At 40.0% G+C, this 15,396-nt stretch overlaps 1 protein-coding gene across 1 annotated transcript in view; it reads right to left on the bottom strand.

Moving 5' to 3' along the window:
- Nucleotides 1-13,021, bottom strand: part of LOC139754600 (delta(3,5)-Delta(2,4)-dienoyl-CoA isomerase, mitochondrial-like) — a 132,768-nt gene extending 119,747 nt beyond the window's left edge. The window contains exons 1-2 of the mRNA XM_071672023.1: nucleotides 12,896-13,021; nucleotides 10,745-10,812 (exon numbers count right to left, since the gene is read on the bottom strand). The gene's annotated coding sequence lies outside the window, so the exon portion shown is untranslated. The remainder of the gene's footprint in view (nucleotides 1-10,744; nucleotides 10,813-12,895) is intronic.
- Between the last annotated feature and the right edge of the window lie 2,375 nt (nucleotides 13,022-15,396).

Genomic DNA, 15,396 nt, shown 5'->3' with positions numbered 1-15,396 from the left:
AGCCTGAAAATCTGCTTGCTGGACACATTCTTGCAGACAAAAGGGATTGCAACCTTCAGAACCTATATTTCTCACTGCAAAATCTGTCTGGCAAGCATGAAAGCATACCCACATGAAGGAGGAGGGTTAGAGAAAAAAAATTTTGATAAGAACTAACCCCATGGCAAAAATAACCTCAAAAATTAATTGGATGAACCCTGGAAACCAGTTCTTCCAGGAGAGGAACCCTAAAGCCACACAAGGTAGATCTATTATGTTCAGACTAAGGTGCCATTAGATGAAGGTGTAAGAAGAGTGCCAGAAAACCTAGATTTTTTCTCTTCTTGTATCTTGATTTCTAAAATAGGAAACAGAAGAAGGAGCCACATGATGAGTGCTCATCCTCCTCAAAGGCTTAGATTGGGGCATCTGAATGTGTGTGGATGTAACTAAGATGAAAAGAGAGGAGTGAGAGGTAGTATGTTTGAGGAAAGAAACCTTGATGTTCTGGCTCTGGGTGAAACAAAGCTTAAGGGTAAAGGGGAAGAATGGTTTGGAAATGTCTGAGGAGTAAAGTCTGGGGTTGGTGAGAGGACAAGAGATGAGGAAAGAATAGCACTACTTGTGAAGCAGGAGTAGTGGAAAAGTGTTTGAGTGTAAGGAAGTAAATTCTAGATTGATGTGGGTAAAATCTTAAGTGGATAGCAAGAGATGGGTGATTTTGGTGCATATGCACATGACCATGAGAAGAAAGTTCATGAGAAGCAAGTGTTTTGAGAGCAGCTGAGTGAGTGCCTGAATTTTTGGTGTACAAGACTGGGTATTAGTGATGGGTGATTTAATGCAAAGTGTTGTAGCAGCTAAGAGTATAATTGGTGCACATGGGGTATTCAATGTTATGAATGGAAATGGTGGAGAGCTTGTGGAGTTGTGTGCTGAAAAGAGATTGGGAAAAAAAAAACAGTGTTGGGAACACCTGGAGAGATGGTCAACAGGCATTATCAGATTATGTATTAATTGATTTTTTTTTTTTTTTTGCCACTGTCTCCCGCATTTGCGAGGGAGCGCAAGGAAACAGAAGAAAGAAATGGCCCAACCCACCCTCATACACATGTATATACACACACGTCCACACATGCAAACATACACACCTATACATCTCAATGTACACATATATATACACACACAGACACATACATATATACCCATGCACACAATTCACACTGCCTGCCTTTATTCATTCCCATCGCCACCTCGCCACACATGGAATACCATCCCCCTCCCCCCTCATGTGTGCGAGGTAGCGCTAGGAAAAGATAACAAAGGCCCCATTCGTTCACACTCAGTCTCCAGCTGTCATGCAATAATGCCCAAAACCACAGCTCCCTTTCCACATCCAGGCCCCACACAGCTTACCATGGTTTACCCCAGACGCTTCATATGCCCTGATCCAATCCACTGACAGCACGTCAACCCCGGTATACCACATCGATCCAATTCACTCTATTCCTTGCTTGCCTTTCACCCTCCTGCATGTTTAGGCCCCAATCACTCAAAATCTTTTTCACTCCATCTTTCCACCTCCAATTTGGTCTCCCACTTCTCCTCGTTCCCTCCACCTCTGACACATATATCCTCTTGGTCAATCTTTCCTCACTCATTCTCTCCATGTGCCCAAATCATTTCAAAACACCCTCTTCTGCTTTCTCAACCACGCTCTTTTTATTTCCACACATCTCTCTTACCCTTACATTACTTACTTGATCAAACCACCTCACACCACACATTGTCCTCAAACATCTCATTTCCAGCACATCCACCCTCCTGCGCACAACTCTATCCATAGCCCATGCATCGCAACCATACAACATTGTTGGAACCACTATTCCTTCAAACATACCCATTTTTGCTTTCCGAGATAATGTTCTCGACTTCCACACATTCTTCAATGCTCCCAGGATTTTCGCCCCCTCCCCCACCCTATGATTCACTTCCGCTTCCATGGTTCCATCTGCTGCCAGATCCACTCCCAGATATCTAAAACACTTTACTTCCTCCAGTTTTTCTCCATTCAAACTTACCTCCCAATTGACTTGACCCTCAACCCTACTGTACCTAATAACCTTGCTTTTATTCACATTTACTCTTAACTTTCTTCCTTCACACACTTTACCAAACTCAGTCACCAGCTTCTGCAGTTTCTCACATGAATCAGCCACCAGTGCTGTATCATCAGCGAACAACAACTGACTCACTTCCCAAGCTCTCTCATCCACAACAGACTTCATACTTGCCCCTCTTTCCAAAACTCTTGCATTCACCTCCCTAACAACCCCATCCATAAACAAATTAAACAACCATGGAGACATCACACACCCCTGCCGCAAACCTACATTTACTGAGAACCAATCACTTTCCTCTCTTCCTGCACGTACACATGCCTTACATCCTCGATAAAAACTTTTCACTGCTTCTAACAACTTGCCTCCCACACCATATATTCTTAATACCTTCCACAGAGCATCTCTATCAACTCTATCATATGCCTTCTCCAGATCCATAAATGCTACATACAAATCCATTTGCTTTTCTAAGTATTTCTCACATACATTCTTCAAAGCAAACACCTGATCCACACATCCTCTACCACTTCTGAAACCACACTGCTCTTCCCCAATCTGATGCTCTGTACATGCCTTCACCCTCTCAATCAATACCCTCCCATATAATTTACCAGGAATACTCAACAAACTTATACCTCTGTAATTTGAGCACTCACTCTTATCCCCTTTGATAGGCATGTAAAAGAGAAACTTTTGGGTGTACATATGTTGAGAGGGGCAGCTAGCGGGATATCTGATCATCATTTTGTGGAGGCGAGGGTGAAGATTTGTAGAGGTTTTCAAAGAAAAGAAAAATATGTTGAGGAGAAAAGAGTGGTGAGAGTCATTAAGCTTGGAAAGGAAACTTGTGAGAAGAAATACCAGGAGAGATTGAGTGTACGATGGCAAAAGGTGAGAGCAAATGAAGTGAGGGGAGTAGATGAGGAGTAGGAGGGAATTGGGGAAGCAGTGATGGCATGTGCAAGAGATGCATGTGGCATGCGAAAGGTGGGAGGTGGGCGAATTAGAAAAGGTAATGATGAGTGGTGTGATGAAGAAGTAAAATTGCTAGTGAAAGGGAAAAGAGGCATTTGAGCAGTACTTAAGGGTAAGAGTACAAATTATTGGGAATCTATAAAAGAAAGCAGCAGGAGGTCAAGATAAAGGTGCAGGGGTTGAAATAAAGAGCAAAGGAGAGTTGGGGTGAGAGAGTATCATTAAACTTTAGGGAGGATAAAAAGATGTTCTGGAAGGAGGTAAGTAATGCGTGGAAGATGAGAACAAATGGGAACATCTGTGGAGGCAAGAGAAGTAGAGGATGTGTGGATCTGGTATTTGCTTTGAAGAATGAGTGAGAAATACTTCAAAAACAGATGGATTTGTGCATCATTTATGGATCTGGAAAAGGCATATGATAGGGTTGACAGGGATGCCATGAGGAAGGTACTAAGAATTTAAGGTGAGGGAGGTAAGTTCCTAGAAGTAGTGAGAAGTTTTTATCAAAGTTGTAAGGTGTGTGTACTAGTAGGAAGAGAGGAGAGTGACTGGTTCCCAGTGAATGTCAGTCTGTGGCTGGGGTGTATGATGTCACCATGGTTGTTCAATCTATTTCTGGATGAGGTGGTGAGGGAGGTAAATGCAAGACTCTTGGAGAGAGGGGCATGTATGCAGTCTGTAGGGGATGGGAAGGCCTGGAAAGTGAGTCAGTTGTTGTTCGCCGATGATACAGCACTTGTGGCTGATTCGAGTAAGAAACTGCAGAAGTCGGTGACTGAGTTTGGAAAAGTGTGAGAAAGGAGAAAATTGAGAGTAAATGTGAATAAAAGCAAGTTTATTGGGTTCAGCAGGGTTGAGGGACAAGTCAAATGGGATGTAAGTTTGAATGGGGAAAAACTGGAGAAAGTGAAATGTTTTAGATATCTGGGAGTGGACTTGGCAGCAAATGGAACCATAGAAGCAGAGGTGAATCATAGGGTAGGGGAGGGGGGGTTAAGGTTCTGGGAGCAATGAAGAATGTGTGGAAAGAGAGAACATTATCTCAGAGGGCAAAAACGGGTATGTTTGAAGGTATATTAGATCCAACAATATCATATGGTTGTAATGCATGGGCTATAGATAGGGTTGTATAGAAATGAATGGATATTTTGGAAATGAAATGTTTGAGGACAGTATGTGGTGTGAGGTGGTGTGATCAAGTAAGTAATGAAAGGGTAAAAATGATGTGTGATAATAAAAAGCGTGATTGAATGAGCAGAGGAGGATGTGTTGAAATGGTTTGGAAACATGGAAAGATTGAGTCAAGAAAGTTTTACAAAGAGGATATATGTGTCAAAAGTAGAGGGAACAAATGTGTGGAAAGAGAGAACATTATCTCAGAGGGCAAAAACAGGTATGTTTGAAGGTATATTAGATCCAACAATATCATATGGTTGTAATGCATGGGCTATAGATAGGGTTGTATAGAAATGAATGGATATTTTGGAAATGAAATGTTTGAGGACAGTATGTGGTGTGAGGTGGTGTGATCAAGTAAGTAATGAAAGGGTAAAAATGATGTGTGATAATAAAAAGCGTGATTGAATGAGCAGAGGAGGATGTGTTGAAATGGTTTGGAAACATGGAAAAATTGAGTCAAGAAAGTTTTACAAAGAGGATATATGTGTCAAAAGTAGAGGGAACAAGGAGATCTGGGAGATTAAACTGGAGAGGGAAAGATGAAGGAAAAAAGATCCTGAGCAATGAGGGCCTGAACATGCAGAAAGGTGAAAGGCATGCATGGAATAGAGTGAATGGACTGAACCAGGGAATGTGAAACATGTGGGGTACATCATGGAAAGGTCTGTGGGGCCTGGATGTCGAAAGGGAGCTGTGGTTTCGGTGCATTACACATGTCAGCTAGAGACTGAGTGTGAACGAATGTGGCCTTTTTTTGCCTGTTTTCCTGGCGCTACCTCACTGAAGCAGGGGGTAGCGATGACGTTCTTGTGGTGTTAAGTAGCGCCGGGAATGAATAAAGGTAAGCATGGATGAATATGAACACGTGTATGTATATGTGTATATGTTGATATGTATATGTATATGAAAGTATGTGTGTGTGTATGGGTGCTTACGTATATTTATGTGCATGTGAGTGGATGGGCCATTCTTCGTCTGTTTCCTGGGGCTACCTCACTTATGTGGGAAATGGCAATCAAGTATAATAAATAAAATATATCTGTTTTTCATTATCATACTTTGTCGCTGAATCCAGTGTTAGCGAGGTAGTGCAAGGAAACAGACGAAAGAATGGCCCACCCCCTACATACACATGTATATACATACGTGTCCACACACTCACATATACATACCTATACATTTTAACATATACATATATGTACATACACAGACATATACATATATACACATGCACACAATTCATACTTGCTGCCTTTATACATTCCCGTTGCCACCCCACCACACCTGAAAAAGCATCACCCCTCCCCCCGTAAGGTAGCACTACGAAAGGACAAAAAACCACATTCGTTCACACTCAGTCTAGCTGTCATGTGTAATTCACCGAAACCACAGCTCCCTTTCCACATCCACGCCCCACAGAGCTTTCCATGGTTTACCCCAGATGCTTCACATGCCCTGGTTCAATCCATTGACAGCACGTCGACCCCGGTATACCACATCGTTCCAATTCACTCTATTCCTTGCATGCCTTTCACCCTCCTGCATGTTCAGGCCCCAATCACTCAAAATCTTTTCCACTCCATCTTTCCACTTCCAATTTGGTCTCCCACTTCTCCTCGTTCCCTCCATCTCTGACACATGTATCCTCTTGTCAATCTTTCCTCACTCATTCTCTCCACGCGACCAAACTATTTCAAAACACCCTCTTCTGCTCTCTCGACCACACTCTTTTTATTACCACACATCTCTCTTACCCTATTATCACTTACTCGATCAAACCACCTCACACCACATATTGTCCTCAAACATCTCATTTCCAGCACATCCACCCTACTCTGCACAACTCTATCTATCTATGTCTATCTATCTATCTATCTATATATATATATATATATATATATATATATATATATATATATATATTTCTTTTTTTTTTTTTTTTGCTTTGTCGCTGTCTCCCGCGTTTGCGAGGTAGCGCAAGGAAACAGACGAAAGAAATGGCCCAACCCACCCCCATACACATGTATATACATACGTCCACACACGCAAATATACATACCTACACAGCTTTCCATGGTTTACCCCAGACGCTTCACATGCCCTGATTCAATCCACTGACAGCACGTCAACCCCGGTATACCACATCGATCCAATTCACTCTATTCCTTGCCCTCCTTTCACCCTCCTGCATGTTCAGGCCCTGATCACACAAAATCTTTTTCACTCCATCTTTCCACCTAAAATTTGGTCTCCCACTTCTCCTCGTTCCCTCCACCTCCGACACATATATCCTCTTGGTCAATCTTTCCTCACTCATTCTCTCCATGTGCCCAAACCATTTCAAAACACCCTCTTCTGCTCTCTCAATCACGCTCTTTTTATTTCCAAACATCTCTCTTACCCTTATGTTACTTACTCGATCAAACCACCGCACACCACACATTGTCCTCAAACATCTCATTTCCAGCACATCCACCCTCCTGCGCACAACTCTATCCATAGCCCACGCCTCGCAACCATACAACATTGTTGGAACCACTATTCCTTCAAAAATACCCATTTTTGCTTTCCGAGATAATGTTCTCGACTTCCACACATTCTTCAAGGCTCCCAGAATTTTCGCCCCATCCCCCACCCTATGATCCACTTCCGCTTCCATGGTTCCATCCGCTGCCAGATCCACTCCCAGATATCTAAAACACTTTACTTCCTCCAGTTTTTCTCCATTCAAACTTACCTCCCAATTGACTTGACCCTCAACCCTACTGTACCTAATAACCTTGCTCTTATTCACATTTACTCTTAACTTTCTTCCTTCACACACTTTACCAAACTCAGTCACCAGCTTCTGCAGTTTCTCACATGAATCAGCCACCAGCGCTGTATCATCAGTGAACAACAACTGACTCACTTCCCAAGCTCTCTCATCCCCAACAGACTTCATACTTGCCCCTCTTTCCAAAACTCTTGCATTCACCTCCCTAACAACCCCATCCTTAAACAAATTAAACAACCATGGAGACATCACACACCCCTGCCGCAAACCTACATTCACTGAGAACCAATCACTTTCCTCTCTTCCTACACGTACACATGCCTTACATCCTCGATAAAAACTTTTCACTGCTTCTAACAACTTGCCTCCCACACCATATATTCTTAATACCTTCCACAGAGCATCTCTATCAACTCTATCATATGCCTTCTCCAGATCCATAAATGCTACATACAAATCCATTTGCTTTTCTAAGTATTTCTCACATACATTCTTCAAAGCAAACACCTGATCCACACATCCTCTACCACTTCTGAAACCACACTGCTCTTCCCCAGTCTGATGCTCTGTACATGCCTTCACCCTCTCAATCAATACCCTCCCATATAATTTACCAGGAATACTCAACAAACTTATACCTCTGTAATTTGAGCACTCACTCTTATCCCCTTTGCCTTTGTACAATGGCACTATGCACGCATTCCGCCAATCCTCAGGCACCTCACCATGAGTCATACATACATTAAAAAACCTTACCAACCCGTCAATAATACAGTCACCCCCTTTTTTAATAAATTCCACTGCAATACCATCCAAACCTGCTGCCTTGCCGGCTTTCATCTTCCGCAAAGCTTTTACTACCTCTTCTCTGTTTACCAAATCATTTTCCCTAACCCTCTCACTTTGCACACCACCTCGACCAAAACACCCTATATCTGCCACTCTATCATCAAACACATTCAACAAACCTTCAAAATACTCACTCCATCTCCTTCTCACATCACCACTACTTGTTATCACCTCCCCATTTGCGCCCTTCACTGAAGTTCCCATTTGCTCCCCTGTCTTACGCACTTTATTTACCTCCTTCCAGAACATCTTTTTATTCTCCCTAAAATTTAATGATACTCTCTCACCCCAACTCTCATTTGCCCTCTTTTTCTACTCTTGCACCTTTCTCTTGACCTGTCTCTTTCTTTATACATCTCCCACTCAATTGCATTTTTCCCTGCAAAAATCGTCCAAATGCCTCTCTCTTCTCATATATATATATATATATATATATATATATATATATATATATATATATATATATATATATATATTATCCCTGGGGTTAGGGGATTAAGAATACTTCCCACATATTCCCTGCGTGTCGTAGAAGGCGACTAAAAGGGAAGGGAGCGGGGGGCTGGAAATCCTCCCCTCTCGTCTTTTTTTTAATTTTCCAAAAGAAGGAACAGAGGGGGCCAGGTGAGGATATTCCAAAAAAGGCCCAGTCCTCTGTTCTTTACGCTACCTCGCTAACGCGGGAAATGGGGAATAGTTTAAAAGAAAAAAGAATACATATATATAAATATATATATATATATATATATATATATATATATATATATATATATATATATATATTCTATTATTCTATAAAAAGAGCGTGGTTGAGAGAGCAGAAGAGGGTGTTTTGAAATGGTTTGGGCACATGGAGAGAATGAGTGAGGAAAGATTGACCAAGAGGATATATGTGTCAGAGGTGGAGGGAACGAGGAGAAGTGGGAGACCAAATTGGAGGTGGAAAGATGGAGTGAAAAAGATTTTGTGTGATCGGGGCCTGAACATGCAGGAGGGTGAAAGGAGGGCAAGGAATAGAGTGAATTGGATCGATGTGGTGTACCGGGGTTGACGTGCTGTCAGTGGATTGAATCAGGGCATGTGAAGCGTCTGGGGTAAACCATGGAAAGCTGTGTAGGTATGTATATTTGCGTGTGTGGACGTATGTATATACATGTGTATGGGGGTGGGTTGGGCCATTTCTTTCGTCTGTTTCCTTGCGCTACCTCGCAAACGCAGGAGACAGCGGCAAAAAAAAAAAAAAAATCTATTATATATATATATACATAATAGAATGTGGATGAGAGAGCAGAAGAGGGTGTGTTGAAATGGTTTGGACACATGGAGAGAATGAGTGAGGAAAAGTTGACAAAGAGGATATAAGTGTCAAAGTTGAAGGGAACAAGGAGAAGTGGGAGACCAAATTGGAGGTGGAAGAATGGAGTGAAAAAGATTTTGAGTGATTGGGGCCTGAACAAACAGGAGGGTGAGTGGCGTGCAAGGAATAGAGCGAATTGGAACAATGTGATATAATGGGGTGGACATGCTGTCAATGGACTGAACCAGGGCATGTGAAACATCTGGGGTAAACCATAGAAAGGTCTGTGGGGCCTGGATGTGGATAGGGAGCTGTGGTTTCAGTGAATTACATGTTTTAGTGCATTACACATAACAGCTAGAGACCGAGTGTGAACGAATGTGGTCTTTTTTTTGTCTGTTTTCCTGGTGCTACTTCACTGAAGCAGGGGGCAGCAATACTGTTTCATGTGGGGCAGGGAAGTGCCAGGAATGGATTGAAGGTAAGCAATTATGAATATGTACATGTGTTTATATGTATTTGTCTGTGTATGTGTATGTATATGAGTATAAGTTGATATGTATATGTATGGAAGTACAAGTTTGTCAAAGAATTTCTCCATCCAAGGGTCCATCATTTCCCTGCTACTGGAAATAGCACAATCCTGAGTCTGAAGAAGCCCCTTCAGATAGGTCCAAGAATGTTTTAAGAATGATGCTAAAATGTATACATTTATTTTTCATACTTAATTGCTGTTTCCTGCCATGCATTATCTTCATACATGTTTCCTCTTTTAGATAATTCAATACAAGAAGGGGAGGGTTTCCAGCTCCTTGCTCCTGCCCCCTTAAGTAGCCTTCTATGACATGCAGGGAATAAGGAGGTAGATTCTATCTCCCCTATGTCATGATCATATATAAACTCATATAAAGGCATTACCAGCTTCCACATGTTTGTGGTTACAACTTGAGGGAAAAGTAAGCTAAACAAGGATCTTTGATTGGAGTACAATCTCAATGAAGAACTCACTCCAAAGGAGCTCATCCTTTCCTGCAATTGCAAATGAGCTTTGGAACTGCATGTAGGTGTTACCAAACTCCTACTGATGGGTGCACAAGCAAAAATCACCTTCAATGAGGCTGTAATATCATTGATATATGGAACTGAGTACTGGTTTGTCAAATATCTCATTCTAGAGTACCTAACCAACATTTTTCCTGATCTAGAGAGCCCTTCCCACCACAACCTTATTCATTATTCAGGGATAAACAAAACTGCTCCAGATCTTATTCTGCTACTTTTATTGTGTTCTTAATAGAATACACAACCCTTAAATAACAAGTATATGATATCATGTTAAGCCAGAAATATAAACTTGAAATATATTCCTGCAAACTATGTGTATGCAATAAAATTTGTATTAATGAGCAACAAAATCACCTATGTATGTATTCAAATATATATATATATATATATATATATATATATATATATATATATATATATATATATATATATGTCTTTTTTCAATTAAAAATACTACATTCAGAATAAAAAGGGGTATGTCTGAGATCATTATTTTTTTACCTTTAATAATAACATGCCTGGATGTACGTTTAGTGAAGTCCTTGACCCAAGTACCATAATAAATCGAACTGTAAAATATCAAAAGCAATATGATATTATAGGCTTATGGGGTGCCTTGAATCAAAGCAATTTTTGTGGTCCCCTCATACTCTAAAAAATCATTTACATTCATAAACACTATGATAATATCAGGATTGGTAGGACCCCTGTGAGTTTAAGGCCCTAGTCAAGGTGATGTATGCATAAATTTGGGACTCGTCAAAAAGCAAATCAAGGGCAGGGAAGACTGAAATTTTGGGAAAATGTGATTAACATGAAATGGGTGAAACAATTCTAGAAGTCAAAAGAACCTACAAAAGTCTCATCTAACTTATAACAGCAGGCCTGATTTACGACAATATTCAATATCTTAACTGATAATCTATGAACAGTATAAGTGTCATCTGTTGCATGCTGTTAACATGGTGAAGAATTAGTGCTGAAAGTAGTCTTTGTACCGAAAACGTTTGTGTGTACATAAGCCCTCAAAACAATAAAGCTTTATGTTAATATGACTAACATTTTTCAAATAACATTTTCAAAACTTTTGTTGATTTCTAAAAGTTTCACTTATTTTTACATCAACTCCCCATTTTCCTTGGTCTTCATTCTTCAGAGTCTCCTTCATTATTGTCTTATTTACCATCATAGAAAAAAATAATTCTGTTGCATCCTCCACAGGGTACAATACTATTATAAACTTTACAATTAGAGAGAGAGGTGGTGCCCATTAACTATAAAATTACAAACAAATGAGCAGAACAATTAACCCAACACTTTCCAATTCTATCCAGTTCTTCAATCAGTGTTTATTTAGAATATCTACATTGCATTAAAATGATAAAATTGTATCATAGCTCTTTCTAATATATCACCCAGTTTGGCTGTCTGGTCCACTGAAAATATTTTACATTATTGTGAGCAATCAGTTTCAATCAGTCTAGGCTTAGTTTTACTAAACTTCTCTGCCCAATTTTAAAAATACATAGAATTTCAGTCTTTATCCTATAAATTAAATGGCTGTCTAGTTGTCTTGTCGAGTGTTATAAATGTACTTCACTGGAAGCAATCAATTTCCACAATCTTGGCTTACTTCCCTTTGTTCCCATAAGTTAACTTACTAAGTTTCTTTGTCAAACCTTTCTAAGCAGGCTAGCAGAGCTCAAACGTAACCTAACAGCCCAAACCAGACTCACATTGAAAAATGATAGCACCCTTTGCACTGTCCTATTCAAAGGTATAGAAATGTGATTAAACAATATATATGTGTGGTAACTCATAACTTGAAAATCTTGCATCAAGTTTATAAACTTAACCAGGAACTGGATACTTTGGTTATTTCACTGCCATTAGTACTCAAATATCTCTAAATCCACTAAATTGTTTAGTGTGAGTATTCAAAATGTATCACACTTTCAATTTTCATTCATCTACGATAAAGTTCTATGGTTCTGACCATCTTATGTACAAAACTAAATGCAATTTGTTTCCATCGATCTTAGCCTAGTTTGACTTCTTCAATCTAAGTTAACTAACCTAGTATAACTTGACTTAGGGACCCTTTGTTAAAGTTAACCTAAACTAGCCTTCATAACTCAACACCCTTACTAAACTATTCTCCCTTGGGATTATACTAAAATTTTAGTCATTCTGTTGTACTTTCAGGGCAATATCAAGGAAATCAACACATTTCTGAAAAAAGTTCAATGTTTAAGTTTAATGACAGGGAAGATATGGGTTCAATTGGGTGAATCGTTCTCCTCTCACACAACAAACTAATAAGGATGCAGTTTTGTAACAAATATGTATGGTAATTTCATTTGTGCCACTTTATTCTTGGATTCCACTTCCTATAAATGTTTAGCATTATATTTTGGAAAGTCAAGTAGCTATAGAGGAAATTGAGTTAATCAGGTCAGGCTGATTAACTTTGGTTACAAAAAAAAAAAAACTCAAACCAAAGAAGCTGAATCTGGACACAAAAATCACAGTTCCTTCAAAGTTCAGATTAAAACTGACGGTAATCTCGATGCTTTGCTAAAACTTTTCTTCCTCAACTGAAGTCAATAAATCAACATAACAGCGTCATCAACAAGAACAAACAACTCCTACTGGCTTTGCATTGTGCCTCCAGCCACAACCCCATGGTCAGCAGGACCCGAGGAGTAGCAATTACATCACCAGCCATCCCTGACGGCCATCTCCCAGCAGGAGGATGGAGAAAACCGTGAGTTACGGCAGAGGATCTTACCATAACAAAATAAGCCGTGAGTCACGGTCGGCTAGACACAGTCGTAAACTCCATTCTGTTATGATAATCTAAAAAAATTAGTTTTGATTGCCATGATCTTTGTATATAAGATTCAATCAAATATATGATGTATCTATCTTATAAACTCCACATACTCACTGGTCTCTCGGATAAAGAAGACGACCGGTTATTGTAGAACTATCGCAAGTCTCGTGCACCTTAGCCATTAGCAACCACTGCCTGGTGCACACTTGATGGCAAACAATATCATGTATATGTTACTTACTGCTCAAAAAAGGGGCAAAAATTTACATTTCATATCATACACTTAAACCGTGTGATCTTTAATGTTTCTTCCCATCTTCAATTCGTACAGATTACAGAGTGAATACAGTAACCAAATATCACTGTAGGACACCATTTTTGTTTTAGCAAATATTTATATATCTATACGCCTAATATACTGACAAACATCATTTTATTGTTCTTGATGTTCATAAGAAATAGGAGTTGGTCCCAATTCAGTAATTGGCAACACATTGATAGGTGGATCAAACGCTGTAAGACGACGAAGTTAAACGTTATTTCGTTTGATTTTGTGATATCTGGGAATGACCACACCATAAACAAATTTAGGGGCTATTCACTTGGCACATCCCTTACATTTCCTGTCATCTCACACACCACCTAAATTCAGTAATAAAATACACATCGAAGTAAGTTCTACTTCGTGAATTTGGGCACCCATTTGGCATCTTGAATTGTAAAATGCATGATATAGAATTATGAGCACAAAAAAATGCATAACCTTAACGATAATGATAATTATTATTATAAGTAACCACTGATAATGCAACAACTTAGTGCGTTGCTGATCATGTGTTAGTTATTAATTCTATAGCATATTACGTGCATTGACAACTAGTTTAGGGGTCTTCTCCAAGGTCGTCATTTGCTCCTCGTCAGGAGGTTCTTGGTGATGTTGATAGACCATTTGCCCCTCGTCAGGAGGTTGTTGCTGATGTTAATAGCCCAAGTTGTAGGCAGCCAATTGTTTTGTGTTCTGCAATGGTTCCCAAACTCACGGGCGTGACCCAAATGAGGGTTGCAATGACTTTTTTTGTTTTGTTTTACGGTAGAGATACCAGTTAGGTACAAGTCAGCAAACAAGGCCAGGCCTTAACCGATATAGAGAGGTTGTAGCAACCAGTTCTGTCTCTCAATAATGTGTTATATTCCTGACGACGGCCCGACTGTGGCATTTCACTGCGAGTGATCTTACCTTAAACTGATGATCCCCAGAGGAATTAGTGGTGGCCCAACCTACGTTCACAACTATAATATTATCCCGTGACAGCCATACTCGATGTTCGGCAGTGTCAGATTAGAAGATGCCGCCATGATTATTAATGACCGCACCCTTTCCATAAGAGCCGCTTGTGATCCACCAGCATGGAGAAAGGTCAGAGCTTGGGACTTTCCATTTCGATGATCAGACTTTCCTGCTTTTTATATACCCGGGTATCACCTCAGAAAATCAGTCAAGCAGTTGGCTCACTCGTTCTAGACAAGTGCACAATTCCAGTACCAGAAGTCTTGGCGATGTGACAGCAGACACAAGATGCCCTCTGGGCGCCTCCAACATCGGTAATAGTCCCAACGTAACTCCTGACGTTTCATCTTCCTGTTAGGTTTCATTGTAGAGCCTCATCTCTGACGCCTACCAATACCAGCATGTAGGCTCCAGTGCAAAGACCATCTCTTATTCCTCAACCTACCAAAACTGACCCCTCCTTCCCCACTAGAATACTACACCTACAATAGCTCATGGCCCCTGGGCTCTCATCTTCTGTACCTTAATCAATAATGCATTGTTGCTGTTTAATGTATTTCCACACATGGTAATGAGAATGTTATAACATAATGCATTTACAGTAACTGTTTTTTACAGAAATGATATTGGAAAGTCAAAATTTAAACAATTTTTATTGTTTCTAGTTACCGTGACCATTTTTTCAGAGTAGAGTTTTGCAGAAGGGATAACTTACATGTAGAATACACTAGCAAGCACTGTAAACCCTGAAAAATAATTATTTGCAATACAGTACTGCATCACAAAAAAAATTAGTCATTCAAAAGATGCCTCAGGAAACAAGTATGATGTTCATGAAAACAGTTAATCTCTCAAGCCACCCACAAATTTCCAAAGGTAAAAATTCTGATCAAATAGCAATGTTAAGGCCAGAATTTAATCAAGCAGACCCATGCAATCCCTGCAGTAATGAAGGAACACTTGTATCATGCCCTTTTTTTGGTACCTGAAGTGACTTTTTATATATTTCTCTTGGATAATAACAAAAAG

This window comes from Panulirus ornatus, chromosome 17 (genome assembly GCF_036320965.1).
Source record: "Panulirus ornatus isolate Po-2019 chromosome 17, ASM3632096v1, whole genome shotgun sequence".
NCBI classification, from domain to species: Eukaryota; Metazoa; Arthropoda; class Malacostraca; order Decapoda; family Palinuridae; genus Panulirus; species Panulirus ornatus.
This window is presented reverse-complemented; position numbering and strand designations above follow the sequence as displayed.